The following is a 20,478-nucleotide window of genomic DNA, read 5'->3' as shown; positions in this document are numbered from 1 at the left end:
TTTAAGAGGCCCTCTGGTTGTTTATGGCAAAAACGGGGGGGGGGGCTCGTTCAGCATGTGGGAAATAAGTGGAATAAGAGCTTAAATCCATAATAAAAGGGTAAGATAGAGGTACCCGTACGTACCAGGCACCCCCAGCCCCAGCTTGCTATCGGGCGGACTTAAAAAGGAGGGGGGGGAAGTTAATGTTGCTTTTTCTTGAAGGAGGAGTTGTGGTCAGACTGTCATAGCTAACTGCAGTAGTTATGCATTTGTCAGCATTTCCATTATAAGTGTAGTTTTTATGTAGTTTACAACTTGGTTATAAAAATATGCACTGGGTTGAAATTTGGTCAACGGCCTCTTCTACAGAAACATCTTCTAAGCAAATTTTGAAATGTTTCTGCTTAGATGCTAAGTGGAAATCCGTGGAAAATACTGGCTTTTTATGTTTCTCTGAACTTTAAAACTTAGCTGCTTACGCACATGGGCACATTTACAGCTGTTAAGTCCAAAAAAAATCCCCCCCCCCTCCAATTATGTTAAATTGGGGAAGAGTTTAAAGGCTTGGTCTCTGCAGGCATTGTTCTTTACACGTTAATTAGTGCAGCAGAGACTCTCTGAAGACTCTCGCAAGGTCCCTGCCACCTTGCGTTAGGGCACCCACCTACAGAAGTGACGTGGGGCACCGTGTCTGACCCTCGGGTGCCAGGACAGTTTGAACGCCTCAGCCCTGCGGACAAGAAGCCGGTATATGTTAACTTTGCTCTGTGGGATTTTTAAATTTTTTTTTTTTTTTTCACTGTGTCTATTCAATTGCTGCTTCTGAGACGGGGGAACAAGCACAGTGTTTAAGATAGGTTTCGTTTGTATACCTCTGTATATTCACATATCTGGGTCCTGCGAAACATGCCTGCCACCCAGTGGATGTAGCTGCTCTCTATATGCTCTATATTCTATACATTTACTACCTCTCTGCCCAGCCTGACCCTGTCGGTAAGTTTGCAAAGCAAACTGCTCGGGAGCTGTAAAAATGCCAGGCTCATCTGGCTGCCCTGGGCCTGTGTGCAGTGATGGTGTCTGTCGTGACGTGATCAGTGATGGTGTCTGTCGTGATGTGATCTGCCACCGTCCTTCCCATCCAGCTCGGGTGATGAACCAGAGGTGCATCCGCCAAGGTGTAGCAGGTCCCCAGCTGGGCAGCAGTGAGAAGAGGTAATGTGAACGAGGCAGATGATTATATGCAGAGGGAGAGGCAGTTTCATGCCTGAGATGGCTGGAGAATTGGATTTTGCAGCCCCTGCCTTGGCTGTAGGATTTCCATGTAAAACATAAAGGTTATCACACATGAGCTGTTGAGTTTGCTGGGTGCCTGGCCTGAGTCTCTGGGATCTGCCCTGTAGTTACCCTGAACTTGTCCATCTGGAACAAAAGCCAAGGGCTGTTTGCTCTTGACGTACAGAAGATGTTTTGTAGGTCTAAGCGTGCTAGAAATGCAAGTCTTGAGTGTCAGAATTGCTCGATCAGTGTCCGTAGCTTTTTGCTTTAGTCTTTTCATATCTTAGTTTCCCATCCTTAAGAAAACGTGGATAACAGTATCCTTTACCTTATGGATTACTGTAGTGATGAGAACCATAAAAGAACCTGGGAGAAAATAAATAATTCCCTCTGTGGTTGAAAGTGTGTAGTGATGCTGTAGAGAACAAGGGCAAAAAGAGGAATTTGTGTGTTAATTATAGTAAAGCTTCTATGGGGAAGAAAATGTGACCAGGTCAGTTGCAATTAGAGACTGACCTCCATGCATATAAGCACTAGGAGATGGTTTTAATTACTGTAGGCCACTTAGTTCTAATAATTCCTAAATTCTGCCATGTTAATCACATTTTTACTACTGCTTTTTGTGTGTAATTTCCTAAGTTTTCTTCCCCTTAGGAAAAGAGCCGAAAAGCAGATAGGCAGCCTAGGGTAGTATACTCATGTCACCATCCTTCATCAGCTGGATTCCTAACGTAATTCCTAGGACTCTGCTGTTTGAGCTCACTGTTGAGGATAACCAGCGGCGGGAGGTCGTGGTTGTGGTCTGTGTCGCTGTGAAGACTGGTAGGATGGGGCAGGGAAAGGGCAAGGAGGAGCAGGACTCCTGCTCCTCTCCCAAGTACCTGGTGCTGTCGTGGCCTCCACCAGCCCTTATGTGGACAGCCTGGAGCCTCCTGCCCTACCCTGGCTTAGGGCACGGTTATTTAAGCTGCAGCCCTGTCCTGCACGGGTGCTGGGGGAGAAGTTGCTTATTGCCTTGGGGTTGGCCTGTGTCGTCTGATCAGCATGAGGAGTTGAGAAGAATGTGGACGTGGCCTAGCAAATACCTACTGAAAATGCACAAAGTGCAATTCATCTTTGGACGTTTGACCAAATGCAGGTGGATTTTTCATGGCGGTAGCAAAAGGGGCACCTCCAGTATAGCGTCTCATGGCAGATTTCAGATCTGTCACCGAGAGCTGGAAGGGCGCTACAGCCTTCTAAGTTTGCCAGAGATTTCTGTTAACACTGAAAGACAGCATTTTCCCTGATCTTGTTCTGAAAAGAGTTGAAGTATTTTGGCTGAGTTCTTCTAATCACAGTCTGCCTCTTTCTGCACCCATTGCTCAGAGTTAACCTCTACAACACATGGAACAAAATTTAGCTTGAGGCAGACATTGAACTTGGAAAATTTCAACCCAAACAGTCAAAGTCTGGCCAAGTTACAAGCAGCTGGAAGCAGCATCTTGCATTGGAAGTGTTCAGCGACCGCCTAACAGGCGGTGCTACAAGCTTCATCAATACTGTGTATATGTTTATGTACATGGAAATACACTGCTGAATTATAATATTAATTAATAGGCTACCAGGTCAACTAATTGGCAGCTACTTGATTCTAATTTTTTTTTTTTTAATAGAGAATCGAACCTAAAACTCTTTGGTTAATCGTGAATGCGTTTCCTTACTCACGTTATTCATTGTTGTTTTCCTGGCTGAAAAATTGAAAACTTTAAAGTGGAGCCTCTGAAATAAATGACAAGCCAGGGCCTACTTGTTCTGAATCTTTCAGAATGACTTAACAATTGTTGAAGACCAATTTACAGAGAATTGTAGAACTAGAGCAAATTGCTTCCCAGTGTTTTGAATTGTAAAAAACCACATCTCCCAAATTCCTCAGCTATTCATCAACTGTTCTATTGTAGGAGACTCACCCTATATTGTGTCCCTGATATATCTATTAACTCTGCAGTGAAGTGTGAGTTTAAAACAATTGTGCCATGGAGTCACTGTGGAATAAATACCACAAACATTGGCAAAGTTGCTTCATAAATCTTTCTTAGTTTAGAGAGGAACTTAGGCGTGCCTTTCTTCTATGGGAGTGCAGCTGTTTCTTGTGGGGTCCCCTGGGGGCTGGATCTTGGTGTAAGGCTGTTTAATATCATTATATTCACAGTTTTTGTGGTGGTATCTTGTTGTTACCAATAGATAACATGCAGGTTTGTGCGCGTGTGGAACAAGTTACTAGTACGGTGTACTCCAAATCATTTTTTAAATGGTCAGTGTCCAGCAGAAAGCATTTTTCATGCAGCCGCATACAAAAGAACCAGCAATGCAGTTACGCCAGCAGGATAGGAGACTCTTCGAACTGGTGATCTGAAAGAAGGCTTAAGAATTTGTGCGGAGAATCATCTCAACAGGGGTTTTCATTGTAATGCAATGACTGAAGCGAGGTCTTTGGCTGTATAGCAATATAAATATTGCACAGAAATAGGAACGTACGTGGCATTAGTAAGATCACGGGAATTCCGTGTCTGGTTTTGCTGCTCACGCGTGAGGGAGGATGTGAAATATTAGTAAGAGCACAGTGGCAAAAATGATCCAGGGTTTGGAAACCAGGCTTCATAATGCAGGGTGCACAGAGTTTATTCGGCTCTGAAGAGACTGAGGGAAAATGATGCCTGTTTATATTGTATGTATGTGTAAGGAAAATACATGATATTTACTTGGCCCTACTGAGACATCCAGTGTCCAGGAGATTAAGTTAGGTATGGTGTACCGTTAAATAGTAAGCAGCAACAAGGGCAATAACGCACTGTAATGGATTTGCTGTTGCTGGGAGTGTTCAAAGTGAGGTGGGGTTTCCTTCTCAAAGATGTGCTTTGGCTTGGTTCCCGCACATGTAGAAAGGGGAAGGACTGTGCTTCTGTTCACCTGCATTCTTCCCTAGATGGAGAAAACAAGATTATTTGTAGCGCTTTCTGTGTATTGTAGCACATGTTGCTACCTTGGACACGATTATAATACAATGTCATGCTTCAGAACTTGGCTGGTTTTCTCTTGGGTCAGGAGGACCATTTTTTCTTGGTTCCTAATTTGACTTCTGGGATTATGACTAATTATTGTGTACTTTCCTCCAGAGCATCAACATCTGGTGGCAGCTGGAGACAGGATATTGGATACTCACCTTCTTCACTTGCTGCTCTCTGTCAGTACAGAGTCCCCTCATATCCCCAGGTTGGTGTACTGTCTTTCTTTGCTCAGGATACTGACAGCTATATTCAGGGATGAGGAAATTTCCCCTGCCATTAGATAGGCAAGGATGTTGCTTGCCGTTCAGAAGTCAGCCGCTGAGGGCTTGCGGTACCTGCAAGCCTGTTCTCCCCTTAACCACCTCTCTGTCCTTTGGGCATGCCTCTCCTGCCGCCAGATCTCCTGCTGCGAGGAGACACCAGAGACAGGGACGTGGGCACGCGTGCATATGGCTTGGCAGCGTAGCACCCCTGGCAGTCACTAAAACAACAGAAGTTATGGAAGTGAAATGATTTTGTAACCTGAAACACATGACTGACTGCTCGAATCAAGTTGAAGCATTACCTGCAGTGCACCTTTTCAGGCAGCTTTACAATAAAGCTGAAGGGTTAATTTGGCCTGGGAATGGCACTTGAGCCTAGATAGTTATGAGAAGATGTTTTAGAATTCCATAGTTCATTCTGTTTTTACACGGTGTGCAAAAGAATGCCAGGGTCTGATGTTCAAGATTTCACACAGTGGTTTTGATTTGGGCTTTTCCATTCACACTTTAAAATATCTTATGAGTGTCTTAAGGTAACAGATTGCATTTTCTATACATGATGACATTGCTGGACATTTTCCTGTTGAGAAGAACTGAAACTTGAGGAGCCTAAGTTCTTGTAAATCAGTATCTCTAGACTTCTCAAAAATACGCGTATGAGTATTTCCGCTTACTTGGAAATACTTAAGCACTAAAGTACTCCTCTCAAACATGATTTCTAAAAACACTTTCCTCAGCTGCCTTATTGAGATATGCATGTTTGAGAAAATAATGACAGTACAGCCTTCTGGGGTTTGGCCCATATGCCTATTGCTATGTTCATTGGAGTTAATGATAATGCACTATTGATTTCTAGGAGGTGCATGATCCAACTAACTAACAAAGTACTAATCGCATTGGATGTTTTCAGTTTTTAAGAGCTTTAGTTAGGTTACTGAATAATTTCTTCTCGGAAAATGGCAAAATCAAAGAATCAACAGTAAATTTTGAATCCTATTTTAATGTTCCAGTAGTTAGATGAAACTTGGGTTGATATGGGGGTGCTAATGAGTATCGCCACATGGTATTTGCTTTGAAAGTGCAGTCAGGGGTTGTAGTTTGCCACCTCGTGACATCCTACTGTGTTCGTCATATTTAGTGAGTTTTATTCCCTTGCTGGCTGTGAAGTGAAACTGTTTTAGTCTGAGATTAAAATTTACAGAATTGTTAAGTGACCTATGTCCATCTCAGGGGCATATCAAATTTGAACATAATACTGTTAAATAGCTGAGCTATATAACTGACTGACTGTATGCCTAACAGCACAAATTGTGCGTTTGTAGGATAATTATGCACCCAGACAACCAAATTAATGAAGGCTAGAAATAGTAGTAGGACTGTGTTCTCTGCCAGGTTTGGTTTACCCCTTCACCAGTGGCAAACGTAACTATAATCAGGATAGTCAAGAGTTAGGTGTTTTTATCGAATGTATTATTCTGTACCTGCTGTGTGTGTGCAAACTTCCCATGTAGTCCCTAATCCAGCACATCTGTGGCCAGTGAAAAGGTAATTTTGCCTGCTCCCCAGAATTAGTTTAATTTCCTTCTTTTATTTATGTGTGTATACAGAAATATCTTTTTTCTTGTTAAAACCTGCTATTTCAGATTCATCCGCATGCTCTAGGCAGTGTGATGTTCTGGTCTGTTTTCCTCCATTAATGTAATAGTGGCGTTAAGCAGTTACAGTGTCTGAAGTACCTGGTGATACAGGCATCAGCGAAATTTAATGAGGTGTTTCAGCTTGCTTGACCTTGTTCTGCAACTCGTTTATGTGTCATGTATTTAGGTAGGAAACCGAGCACGCTCTAAGTCCTGGCAGAAGGTTGCTCACACAGGATCTGCTGCTGCAGCTTCTGTTTCAACATCTGCTGCTGCTCGGAGAGACACTGCCGCTGTGTCATTTCCAGCAGCTCAGCTCGTGCGTTAAGTGTGTATCGGATGCTTTTGGGGTCTGCTTAGGCTCTTCAGGGGGGGACACGAGCTGGTGGTTGAGAAGTGGAACTGCTGGTGGGAAAGTTGTAGGATTCTGCAACTTGCTGCAGACCTTCAGAGACCTTTTTTCGGCAAGGGGGGATTGAACAGCATCCTGGCATCTGTTCTCTGCTTTCTAATTTTGTTAAGAGGGGAAGTTCAGTGAGAAATTGCAGGGTCTCATATTGATCAAGGTCTGACATTGATCAAGAGAATTACAGCAGATGCGTTTGTTTTGAGGGAAACTGAAAGAGTGCACTTTGTCACCCGTTTAAACTATTGAAGAGGTGAGGAGGTTATGCTGCCCTGAGGCATAGGATTTGCTATTTTCTTTAAAATAACTGACAGGGGAAGTGGTATTGTGGGTAAAAGGACAGCAAGACTAGTCAGAAAAAAGTATGGCGACAGTACTTAGCATTTATATACTGCTGTAGGAACACTGACTGATCAACATGTCATGATAATAATGTGTTACCTAAGGAACAATAAATCTCTAGGAAAAGAGCATAGTCCAATGCAGTTTCAGAAACTTCATTATTTTGGGGGAGATCAACTGATCTATTAAACATAAAAAATGTGCAAACTGAGTAACTAAGTACAGATGACTGATTTAATTCATGCATTAAAATATGTTTCCCCTCGAGCCTAAGGAAGACTGTTCCTTGTTTTCATGCAGCCATTTGTGCTGAGTGAAATGACAGTGACAGACAGAGAGCTCCAACTTCTTGGCCTGGACCCTGGGCCTCCTCCCTCCCTTTGTGGTTCCTGGGTTGCAGATGAATGTAACAGAAATGAAGCTGCTACCAAGCTCCAGAAGAAAGTCCAGTGCTTGAATATTTCTAGCAGTAATTTCTCTAAACACCTTCAGGCAGTTCTTGCACAGTGCTTTTTCTTGCTCTCCCTGCCTGTCCCCCCTTGCACGTGCCAGACAGCACCATCTAATGAAATGGCTGACATTTAATTGATATGGATCCCAACTGCAGACAGTCATCTTCTAAGTAAAATGTTGGGCCTGAGGGACAGCTGTGCAGGTTAAAGGCATCAGCTTTTTCACACCGTCGCTGGAAGGAGGAACAGGGCTGTGGCATGTGTAAGAAGTACAGGCTGCTTGGTCTCCACACCCGTGGCTGCGATGGCTACCTCTCTTCTCCATCAGTCACCACACCACCCCAGCAGCTTGTCACTTAACCTTCTGCCAGCATGTACTGTCCCCCTGACCTGCCAGCTGAACACAGGAACCCTTCTGTTTCTGCCAAAATGATTTTGCCTAACTTACGCGGTTTAAACAGTAGATTTATTTCAGTCAAAATGGACTGGGGAGCTTAGGTGGCAAAGCTGAGGCAGGTTCTGGTAACTGTACTGAGAAGCTGCTGGGCTGTGGGTTGAGGAAATTAGTGGCGTGTTAATGGAGATAATGGAAACGAGATGTGTCTGCAGTCTATTGAACTGTAAACCTTTCTCCAGCCTTGTGCTGGCAGACTTGTGCCAGCATTTTACTTTTATGTTTCCTCCTGGGAGAGGGGAATTATATCCACATGTAATTGTGAGCAGAGAATAGGTCCCCCAGAACCTGCTTATCTCCACTGAAGTAGCAGTGCTGAGCTTTTTTCTTACGTATTTGGGTATCTTTGTGCTCTGTGCAGCTCTCTTCCACTGGGTGCCTTTTCAAGTGAAACCTTCATCTTGAGCCATCCAAAACAAACCTTTGGGGTTTTTTTTTAGGTTTTCCTAGTTGAACAAATTTTATGGGTTAACAGATTTAGTCTTTAGGGTTTGTAAAAATTTTACTAAGGCTTTTTCAAATTAAGTTTTCAAATGTTAACACAGTCTAGTAAAACTTCTCAACCATTATAGGTGTAATATTTTAATGAACGAATGAACTGGTTTCTGATCATAAATGTACTGCAGCCAAGATGGTGAGAGCCAGAAATATACTTTTATATTCTTGGCAAATGACCGTTTGTGAAAATTTTCCAGGGCACATCTGTTGACGTTAAATAGTTTTCATGTCCTTGTGATCAAATTTATTGGTATACTTTTATCATTATTGTACTCTTTCGGGAGGCGAGAGGGTGATTGTGTCATTATGAACCTCATCCGAGGTGAATTACTGCAAATACATTGAAGTCTGATCTAGCTACTTGCTTTTTGCCTCTGGACGTCGTTTCTGGAGCGGTCTGAAACAGAGGTCAGACAGCTGAATGGTCACAGCAAGTTTTCAGGATGTTTTTTGCTTAAGAGATCTCTTGTGTGTTTTCTGTGAGAAAATCAATATGTTAACTTCTGTGGATGATGTGTTTTGTCCCTCTGAAATAAAAGCTGCATCAGAAATGGGGGTTTGTAGTCTCTGTTTTATCATTACTGTGTGACTAGAAGCAACTCATTTCATGTTTTCCTGAAGAAAAAAAGGTAGTTATAGAGAGAATTGCCTTTATTGTGGAGAATTAGTGCTAAATACTGTGTACCTCTTCACATACTTTAAGACTCGGACTAGGTTTCCAGTCTTATGTATTTGCCTCAATACCTGTTGAGAATATTACTTATTTTTCTGAATTCTCTCATCCTCTAGGGCTCATGCATTCTCCCTTGTTTCAGATTGATGTCAAGACAGGTAGCGACGTTAAATATAGTTAGAGATTGCATAGTTCATTGGAGCTTCTGGTTTATGACATGTGGTGGACAACCATATCAACCCACCCCCTTTTTTTTTCCTTTTTTTTTTTTTTTGTAGGTAGAGAAGGATCTGTTACATACAAGTTTAGATTTAAGCTTCCATTGTGTATATTTTATTGTCAGTCTTCTTATAAGTGTTTCAATAGGCACAGTATTTGTGCAGGTGTGGTTTAAGGGAGAAAATGCATAATTGTGGTTCTTTTGTATAGCACTGCGTTCATGTTTGCAGAATGCCTTTTAGCAGAGGAAGCTATTCTAAATGGGAAGTATTAGGAAAACCACTAGATTTGGATACTGTGTTAAAGAAATTGGAGGACTGATGTGAGAAGATGGCTTTATGAACACTGTCACTTTTTTGTATGTGTGCTCCCTCTTTCTTATCCAGTCAGGTTTCTAAATCATGTCTTTCAATTTGTTAGCAAACTGAAGTCAAGTAGAAATAAAAATCATAATGGTGGTTTTTCACCATTCCAGGGAAAATCCTTTCTTGGGATTACTTGTTTTATCTGCCAGAAAAATATATTACTTACCAGTTCCAGATAAGCAGGGGAGGAGATGACAATTGTACGTGGATTCTGACTGGAACGTGGTCACAGCTTGGGTGGCTTAAAACCAGCTGTCTCCATGCTTTTGCTCTGTGGAGCCACCACAATCAAATTGTTCCATCTTTATTCCAAAATGTGTCTTGAATGTTCATTCATATGCCTGAAAAAGAGGGAATAGAGCTGGGAATGAAAGAAAATAAAGTAAAACAAATTAGAGAGGGAAGGAAATAGAAGAAGGTAGATCCAAAGTAGTTTTCTTCTAACTGTAAGGATATGAGCCAGGGAAATGAGATGCAGAAGAAATAGTCCTGCTGATAAAATTGCAATAATTTAAACTACTATAGAATAACTGGGAGCTAGATCAGTGCTTACAGAAGAATGTTGAGTTGAATTCATTACCCATAGTGGGAAATTTAAATTCCTCTCACCCAGCTTAGTGTGTGGACATTTGTTTACTGAAGGATTTTTTTGTGTCCTTTTTAAGAACAGTGTTAGATTTTACTAACTGTGAGAAAAATGGACTCAAATCTGAACACTGCTACCAAATAATGTCGAGAGCAATCCTCTGTAGTTACAGCTTAGATTTCTTTCCCCTCCTCTCCCAAACATTGTGATAGTGTAACATAGTTTTAAGGATATTAAGAGCATGAAGCGTGGACAGGCAGTTTTTTCACCTAATTAATGATCAGATTTTCTAAGTGAGCGGTAGCCATCAGTGAAGCACCAGAGCTTTCCTGGTTGGGTATGATCGAGAGCTCAAGCTCAAGATCTCCCAGTTCCTTTTAGACAGTCTGGGCTTACTTTTGCTGTGCTTTACAAACAGGGAGGCAGGTACAGAAAGCCCTGAGCAACTCTGTGGGGAGTCAAGTGCTGCTGTTAGCTTGGGATTGGTGCCAGTGATCAGACCCAGGGGGAAAGCGATGGGGAAACTGAGGCATCAAGGCCCAATCAGGGATGTGGGGGAAAAGAGTATATGAATGAGTAGCCTGCCACCAGCTCCATTTTGTCTCACTAGTGACGTTTGGGTTTTTTCCCCGAGGATTTCAAGTCTTTATACCTTTGGTGTTTAATAAAAATGAAAATAAATGGATGATGAGGAGACATCTTTTCAGGGCTTGTACAAGCACAGCTAGCAGAGGCATATTTCTCCTCTGCTCAGAGTCAGCGAGATGGTGCGGATGAACAAGCGTTCAAGGTCAGGTTGGACGGGGCTTTGAGCAACCTGATCTAGTGCAGGATGTCCTTGCCCATGGCAGGGGGGTGGACTGGACGATCCTTGAATATGACTTCCCAGCACACCGGAAGCTGTGTAGTGTATGTGTAGCTATATAGTGCGTGTATGTATATATACACCATATATATATACACACTCTATGTAAATACCATGATCTGGGGAAGAGTCTTGATACTTGGGAGTCAAAATGTTAACAAATTTATAATGGTGTATTTACATCTACCTTAACTATGTTCTGCTTATTTCTCTGTTTGCTTTGTTTGCATATTTAAATTATCTTGAGGGTATTGTTCTTCAGTTATGTTCCTGTTTTGGCTTTATTCTTTCAAGTGTCTCTTGGACTGGCATTTAACAATATTTGCATAAAATTGAACCTTTGAGGGTCCAAGTCAGGAGAGAGGGGGAAGGATTTCATGGTGTATTTTGACCTTTCCCATAAAATGTATAGGAATTTAGTAACTTGACTTTGGGGGTGTTTTGAATACAGCATCAAATGAAGTCATGAGTGGGACCGTCTTACCCTCTCCCCTCCCACTCAATGGATTAAAACTCACCTAATTCAAGTCTTCTCATCCAGAAATACTGGCATCCAGATCCCATTAGGAGAACTGACTTGGCAGCATTTTTTTACCATTTTGGATATAGGGGTAAGGGGAATGACCTCATGTTAGTAAATGTCATTCTCTTTCGCTAAGACTTGTGTGGTTATGCCAGGAACGATATTCTGCAAGGTGTATGGCTGATGGGCAAAGGGGTGAGAGCCTGGTTATAACTTTAGTTAAGTAGAACTAGGAGGGAGAGGGCCATATATTTACATGTTATATTACACACACACACACGCACCCCCCCGCCCCCAATTTTGAGGAATACAGAAGTGTGGAAGAAGACAATGCTTAAGCCAACACAACTACTCAATGTTTATATGCTATTTTCCCCATTCTTCTGTTTTGTTTTGTCTATGTAGATTAAAAGGTCTTTGCTGTATTAACTTTGGCCTGCAGATCATCAGCCTGTTCTTTTCTGCCTATAAACATGAATTGTTCCCTGGACATTATAAGTAAAGAGCCAGGTTTCCTGTGGATTTGTATCCAAAGCGTGGTGCGCCCTCCTTTCTGTTTTCCTCCCTGTACGGTATCCAGCTGCCATTTCACCTCAAAAATGTAAATGTGCATCTCCTGATGATGCAGGTGGTATCTCCTGTTTGCTGTCTGGTGGTGTTAGTTGCCGTTTAATGGTACAAGAGACTTTTCCAATGTGCTGTGTAGTTTTGTTGTGTAATTCCTGCACCTCCAGATCTGACTTCTGCTGGAATGGTGCACAAATGATACATGTGTGTAGTTTTGAAAATGTTCACTGGATAATGTAATTTTCTTGAATAGAATGAAGGGAAATCAGTATATTTTCAGAAAGTAAGTAGAAATAATGTACCTAACCCTGTTAAAATCACCTGGGACCACAACCTGCAGATAGGTTATTTGGGATCTTCTGGGGAAGCAGCAGCCTGCTGCTTGCAGTTAAGGATTAGCAATAAAGGAATTAAAGCGTGCTTGTTTAGGGTAGGGTTGTTCATTTTCTCATAGAACAGAGAGTAGCAGGGAGTAAGCTGCTCCTAGCTTGTGCAAAGCATCGAGGGTTCATATCCTAAAACCAACAGGCCTGAGGGTATGGGCAATTAATGAAGAAAAAAAAAAAAAAGTAGTTTTCTTTACTCTTTCTCCTTCCTGAGTGAGATCATTGACCACTGTCTTCAGAAAAGCTGTTTTAATTATTCTTATTCTGAATATTAAAATTAAATTAGTTTGATGTTACTCTTCAGTAGTGGTTGAAATAAAGGAAGTTTTCTATGACCACAGTCACAAGTAGTATATTTTTGCTTGATATGCAAAGCTGGAAAACATTTCTAATGTGTCTTGCTAAAAAGGGGGATTATTAAAAATAAAAGTTCAAGAAATAAAATTAGTTACAGAGAAGCAGTGGATGAAACACTCTGAATTTAGGCTACCATCCTAGAATGTGACCACTCTACCCCAAATTTAGGTCTCTGTCCCTTTATGACAGAAGGAGTTGAAATCATTCCACTCTGGCTAGTGGGATGTTTTCCAGAGCACAGATATCTTTAAAGCTGATGGACCCTCAGTAAATGCAGGACAAAATGGGTTATAAGGTTAAACATATATACTGACATGCTAAATTGACAATATTAGACTAAAATAATAAACATAAATGTATATATAGTACTTTGAATGGAGCACTGAGAATACTAAGTCTTTATGACAGGTTACTTGAGGAGAATATTGAGCTCCCTCCATTAAATGAATGACCTCTGTTAGAGGAAAGCAGGAGAAAAATCACATCTGTGAAACTGTGCCTGCCATAATATCCTCTTGTTCTCTTAGCCTCTGGTTCCTGATTTTGTTTTCAGAGCTCCCTAAACCACAGAGTCAAGAAGGATGATTCCTGGGAGGCTTTTGGAAAACATGTTGTAGTAGCAGCAATTCTCTCTGGAACCAAGCCTCTATGCGTGTGTGCAATGGTATCTTCTAGGATACTCCGACTGCCATACCTCGTTTTTATGGGCAAGTGACAATAGTAGAGGTAATGGTTTGGTTTCTTGGAGTGATCCACAGGGTTGTAATCGTACAGGATTTGCTGGTAGGACTGCTCACCTGGCCAAAGATGAGTGTAAAGATGGAAGGCTGCTGTTTGGGCAACCTGAAATGTAGCTGAGAGATCAAAATGTTGGCGTTCCAGCAGCCAGTTCACCTTCCCTGCAGCGCCAAGCTCCCTGACACCCCTCCTTTTTGTGTCCTGCAGTCTTTATTTTTTTTCTCTCTTCATGATTTATGTATTTACCAGTTGATTAATGTAGTATGTATTTGGATAAGTAAGCCTGCTACTAAAAGTATTGATTGTTTCCTGAACAAGCAAGTAATTGGGTCGTGTTTCCAGCTAACTGTTCTTTAATAGCCCGTTCTCTGAGTGAGTTGTGATGGAAAATGGATTCATTCACATGAGCTTACTTTTTTGCACAACTCTCCCCCCCCCCCGCCTCTCCAAGTTAGCACTTTCATCTTTTTCCATTAATTAGAGCAGCTGGAAGAGCAGTAATAAACACACTTTCCTTTCCTTTGTGTTCACATCCTGAGCAGTGCAGAAATACCCTGTTGCATTCTCATAAGCTTGTAAAATATTTGTGGAAATCTAGCTCAACATTTTTCTAAAAATGATGTTTACGTGGATTTCCTTTAATTCCGTAAATTTCGCCTGCATCCGTACAGGGAGTTGGCAGAAGTGTGCAAGGTAGCCAGTATGGCCTGCGTAGGGTGGCAGGATTGAAAGGACACCAAAACTGGAATAGAAGCGAAGAGTTTTTCATCTGACTGGAGCAGTGGAAAACCTTGCAGCAACCACCCCGATGTGCATATGCTAGATGCCCTTTGTTACTCTCTGAAACACAAACGTGAATAAATAATTCCCTGGTACTTCTTCAAGATATCAACAATAATTTCCTGCAGCACGGCTGATTTTCTGGGACTGCGCAGTCTCTGCAACCTAACTCTCTAGCCTTTAAAAGAAAATTAATTAAAAAAAAAAGCAGCTGCAGAAGTACAGCTTTGGGTCCAGAACTGTCTCGCTAAGGGCGGTGCCTAGCTGTTCTCCCTCAGGAGAGGGTTTGATGGGGAACATTATGATCCCTCCCCTTATCCTCCCGCTCTGTGCAAAGGCCAAACAATAATAGTAATACTAACATTGCTGTGCTGTAACTTCTGTGCATATCTGTGCGCTTGTCTCTGGCTGTACCGAATACTTTGTCTGTGATTAATAGCATTCCTTGCATAGAAACTTCTACAAATCTCAGCTTCATTCTTGATTTGATTTTTATACTGATAAATATAGACATTAAAAAATCCAGTGTTGAACGCTGGGTATTTTTTTTCTTCTTCCCAGTATGCACTTATTATTCATGAATGTGTTGCAACATCCAAAAATGTAATGAGTGACTCACAGAATGAGAAGAGGAAAAATATAGTTATAGCATTTTAATGAGGATTCCTCAGCGAACTACAGAGTGTCCCACTTAAGAAACCACTGTTTGACTATCTAAAACCCACCCAGGCCTTGCTTTTATGTTGGGTGTGTATTTGCAACATAGTTTCCCTTGGTATATATTTCTATTAATTCATTTGCCTGATTTTTTTCTTTTTCTGTCTTGTATCGGGGATTACAACATTCCGACATCAAAACAAAACCCACAGAACAACATGGTTACAAATAGTTCTGGATTTTATGTTTGTTTTCGTGTGTGTGCGTGTAAGAAAGGAAAAGGGCAAAGGCTAAGTTTACCGCTACTGGCGTAGTAACTTCTCTAAGAGTTTCAGATTGAGCTTGTATTCTTAAAAATTATCCTTGCAAGGACTCCAGAGCAAATATAACCATCCTGTTAAAGCAGCACAGCTCTGAAGGAGTATAATAGTGGGGGTCCGAAGCTTACCTTGTGGAATGATGTCCAGTGCTGATCTACTTCAAGAATCAATACAGACTTTCTTTCTGGAAAGACTGTTTCTTATTCTTGGAAAATCTAACCTTTTCTTTCATACATATGTTTTTGAATTTTAGCAGTATTTATCAATTTCACTTCATGCCTAGTATTCCCTCACCTTTGTGTCTTTCTTGCACAGTAGGAGGAAACCGCTACTTGCTTAAAAGCTTTCTTTTGAGTACAAATCCATAGATAGGTGACCTAATACTTGACTTTCAACCCAGCTGTACACCCAGGTGATCATTTCCTTTGGAAAGCTAAGGATCTAGCGTAATCTTACTGCAGTCAGGTTTGTATAGCCTTGTACCATACTAAAGTATATTTTCAAAGAATTTTCAGGGCTGGTACACATACTGTGTGAGAATTTGGGATAAAAATGTTGTATTGCTATGCCCTTGCTAGTTCTCTTGGGATATCCAGTAATTATTACCATACAAAAATGAGGTCATTTGGGCTTTGTTTGTTGCAAATATGTTGTAGTGAGGTGTTCTGTACATAAAATAACATTACCTTTACAGTGCATAGCTATCCTTGGGCATTAATTAGAACTACACAATCTTCTGCCTTGTTTCAGAAGCTGTTTCTGTCTTTTCAAGCAGTAAGCTCTTCTAGATGAAAAAAAAAAATTCAGATAGTTACCCATTTGTTGGTATGAAATACATTTCTCTGCCTGTTTACTTCCCATTAGCTGCCTTATTTGTTGTAGGGCCCATGCTGGAACAGAGTCTAGAGACGGTATTTAAAGATGTAAGGGATGTTGGTCTTTTTGGATCAGTTTAGTGACTCTGAATGAAGAACTGGGAAGTAGCAAATTATAAGTGAGTTGGGTTTCATGATGCAGGAGCCTTAATTGTCTGTCTGAATGTGGTTAGTGATAACATTAGGTGAGGCATGATGATTTCTCCTGTCCGTCACCTGAGAAAACCAGGTAATGTTGCACATATTTTACAAATACTTGCAGATTGTGGTTTAATTCTTCCATTTTGTGATTTTTGGGGGGTCTAAAGCTCACTGAGGGAAGAAGTATGGGGTATAAATTTGTCCCGTCTTTATTTTGATTTCTTTGTGTCACTGCCTCAGAGCTGTGCGTTTACAAATCTGACTTCTGTCACACCTACTGGCAGGTGTATTTTTAGGATGTTAAATGACACTAAGTGCACTTTCCAAAACAAACGGGCAAGTAGGGTGCAGAGGGAGGGTGGAACAGAGCTGGCTCAGATCTGAGATTCATGGGTTAAGCAGCACCTCTGTCCCTTCTCTCTGCCCATAGCATCCCCCAAGTAAGGTGCCTCAAGGTTTGGGTTTTTTTCAGCTGTTGTGCAATCATGTGAGTCTTGGAGTGAAAATTTACCATAGTGCTGGCCCAGTCTAGTAGTTCGTTACCACCCACAGAGGGACATCCTATGTCCTTTGCTGGCAGCACTCATCACAGTCTTTCTGAGCTGATTCAAGAGCAGCCAGTGCTCCTTACCGACCCCAGTCAGCTTTCTGCCGCAGTCATGTGTTTAATTGGATCAGTGAAAGGCTTAACAGATATCGCATGGACCAGAACTGGTGCAAGGAGAGGATGGGGAGAGAAAAGTGTGGTTGGGGTTAGTAGAGAAGTGTCAGAGAGAAGCTGGAACCTGCAGCTTCTGGCCGAGAGTGGATTGAAGATAATCCTGTATCAGGGCTGTATTTACTACCTGGATTTTTGCAATTCTTTCCCTCTGAAGCTTGCTTGTCAGTAGAAGGGAGGATGTAACCACATTTTAAGCCATTCTCAGAAGTACTGAGAAGCATTACTTCTCAGCAGAGGCAAACCCATAACAAAAGGAGGAAGGAAGGAACTTAAAAGAGCGAGGAAAAGCAAACTACATGAGTACATTTTCCTAGAGGCTTGTCATCTTTGGGATGTGACCTAGGAATACCTTAGAGGTGATCCAAGAAGAGTTTGTGCAAGGCTATACAAGGTCAGAGGTTTGTAGCTGTGCGGGATGTTGCTGTGCTGCTGGCAAAGGCAGCCACCTTGCCAAATCTGCCTTCACTAGGAAACACTGGAGGCAAACTTGGAAGCATAAAATGGATGAGGTTAAAGCTGCCTGGTGCTCGTTTGTGAATTCATTTCACTTCACACAACCTCTCTCACCCTTTCTGCTACCAAGGCATAATTTCTGGAGGCTTGGGAGTGTCCTGACTGCAGACTTGGGAAAGGCTCTCCTGTGTATTTTGAAAGAAGATGACATTTACTATCTGAAGGATTCCAATTAAACATCGGACAGCCGGGGTACCTTCCCTCCCAGCTTTTGGAAAGAATAGTGGCCTGTTCATATGTGCTTTGTTTACTACCACCTTTCCTTTCCTTCAATTCAACTGAAGTTCAGAAGACCAGCACAGTGAAAAAGTAGACTGTTTTCCCTCAAATTCATTGTGCTCTACTTTCAGCCTATACTCAGCGTGCACTAAAACATCATTGAACTGTACCTTTAAATTGCAAATTAAGAATTTATAGCTGCTTGGGCTGCGCTCCAGGTATCCGAAACCCTGGGTTCCACATTTCTCCTTTGAGATGCGTTTTTACTGAAAACTCTGAAAATGCAAGAGGTTTGTAAACGGCAAACAATTGTCTTAAAAATATCTGAATTGTGATTAAGTTGTTAAATAACACAGTGATGAGAACTTTTCTATACCTAATGTCCTGTAGCAGAGACTTTCTTTGGGGATAGGGGTAAGTTACCTTAAGATCTCCTGATGCAGTTTCTCCATGCATAAATATTTAGGCCATTATGCATCTGCTAGTGTTAGAAACCCACAATAGTTTCAGTCTGTGTTTTATGTGGCACCTGCCACAGCGGGAGGTGCCAGTTCACAAATCCAAAGTACCAGGACAGTAACACCATGATAGATATACATTATATTAAAACGTTGTAGCAGTGCTACTACTGTTTCTTGGTGTTGTATACAAGGAGGAAGGAGGGTGCAGGAGTCTGGGTGCTAACTCAAGGCTTGGGTGAAGGCTGGTTCAAGTGTTGTCCTTCCATACACATACGGCGTGATCTTGGGCACGTCCACTGCTCAGGTGTTCTTCCCTGCCATGCTTGTGAATGGGATTGTTAGGATTTCCTTCCTACGCGCATGCCTGAGATTAAATATGTTGCAAAGCTTGAGATACTGGGATCCTAGAAAAACATACTAAACAGAAGTTCCTTAAATCAGATGTTTATCCAGTCTTGAGCCAGAGTTTGATGAGGCCCCGAGCCTGTGCGAGTTGATGGTATGTTCCTGAGCTGAGAGCAGGGTGGTGGGATCTCCTCTTGCAAGAGTGGAGAGGAGTTACAGCATCTCTAGCTGCTTTAGGAATGGCACCACGGGTTCCCATGTAAATGGGGCCTTGCTAGGCTTCTCATGTGGTGACCTTGTATATAACATAGCCGGAAAATAAAAACCAAAGGGCTTTTAAATCTGAAGTTTCTGCTCCCTTTCCTCTATCAAAATAATATTTTCTCCTCCCCAACCCCTGTCCAAAAATGAAAGCTGAACACACTCGCAAACCTCCCTTTCAGCCCATTTTTATGAGACTAAAATATATCTGTCCTTCAGGTGGGTGAGCATACCTTCAGAGCGCATCTCTCTGGTCTGTCTTCATGTGGCTTCAGAGCCTCATGCCCTCTCTTGTGCAGTCAGGCTGCTGTGGTCCCCTCCTGTGCCTCCTGGGGAAGCATCCCATCCCATCCCATCCCATCCCATCCCACTCTTGTAGACCTGTAGCTTTCAAAGCCAGTTGAGAAGGAGGGACAGCGATTACCAAACCAGGGCGTGAAAAGAGAAGCGGCTCCCTCGGGGTCACGCGTGAGGCCAGCAGAAGTGGGAGCTGCATCCAGGCCTCTCCCACCCCAGCCGGTGTGCGGCCCGCTTGGCTGCACTGCTCCCCTCAGGGTGTAATTTGGGATGCGTTTCTCTGGGAGCTGGGGCCAACGGCAACGTGAAAATTGTATTATGCATTATTTATTTATTTGTGCAGCCTTAACTTTTCTGCCGATGGGTTCCACCCTCTGCCGCGCTGTGCGGCTGCACAAATATTTGCTCTGGGAAGCAGTGGGGGGAGTAGCTCGGTGTGAGGAATATGCAGCCAGAGTGGAGAAGAGGGCTAAAGCTGTTTAAATTGGCTTAAGCCATGCTGTTGGTCAGTGTCTAGCTATGTCTTTTGGGCAAATGGTGATCTAAGTTTCAGAGAGATACTCATCCCAGCAATGAGCAAGGTCACTTCTTCTTTAAGCCGAAATTATAATTAGCAAGAAACCTGATACAGTTCCAGGGATTATCATCCACCTGCATTCTCTCTTGCTAAATATGTTTACATTTTACATACGCTTTTAAAAAAATACTGCTTCCAGATTTAGCTTAGAAACAGCAAAATGTTTGCATAGCTTGTGCTTATACTTCACTACGAAATGATTTTTCAATTTAGTTGATTGCCTGGATAAGACTGCGTTGGTTTTTTCCCCTGTAAAACATAACTATTAGAGTTTCTTTAATAATTAAAATGGCACTCTCCCTGTGCCAATGTTAGAGTTTCCTCGTAACTGCTGTGCACCTGGGTCAGATTTCTCCCCTCAATGCCCCATGATTTCCAAAGGGTTTTGCAGCACAAGAAACAAATACTTTAGATGCAAGATTGGATTAGAATTAAGTTGTTGGAGAGAGGGAAAACGGATCTGTTGCGAGAGGTGGAAAATATATAGTGACTAAAATAAATTGCAGTTTCCTCCACGTGGTCTTTTTTCAACTGAGCAATACAAATGAAGACATATTTTGATGAAGAGCTGTAGCAAAGCTACTTTAGTAGTGACTTAATTGATACCTTTATGCCGTAAGTAACAAAAAATGTGCTACTGCTGCTTTTTTCAGATCTTCCGCTAAAGCAGGCTGCA

The 20,478-nt window shown here is 42.0% G+C and overlaps 1 protein-coding gene across 2 annotated transcripts in view; it reads left to right on the top strand.

Moving 5' to 3' along the window:
* The window catches only part of ELF1 (E74 like ETS transcription factor 1), a 93,507-nt gene that overhangs the window by 1,099 nt on the left and 71,930 nt on the right, over nucleotides 1-20,478 (top strand). The window contains exon 2 of one of the 2 annotated variants that reach the window (XM_069802623.1): nucleotides 4,413-4,509. The exons of the other annotated variant lie outside the window; for it this stretch is intronic. The gene's annotated coding sequence lies outside the window, so the exon portion shown is untranslated. The remainder of the gene's footprint in view (nucleotides 1-4,412; nucleotides 4,510-20,478) is intronic. 2 annotated transcript variants of the gene reach the window in all.

The sequence above is a fragment of the Haliaeetus albicilla genome, chromosome 15 (assembly GCF_947461875.1).
Source record: "Haliaeetus albicilla chromosome 15, bHalAlb1.1, whole genome shotgun sequence".
NCBI lineage: Eukaryota > Metazoa > Chordata > Aves > Accipitriformes > Accipitridae > Haliaeetus > Haliaeetus albicilla.
The sequence above is the reverse complement of the archived record's forward strand: the minus strand, read 5'-3'. Positions and strand labels throughout refer to the sequence as shown.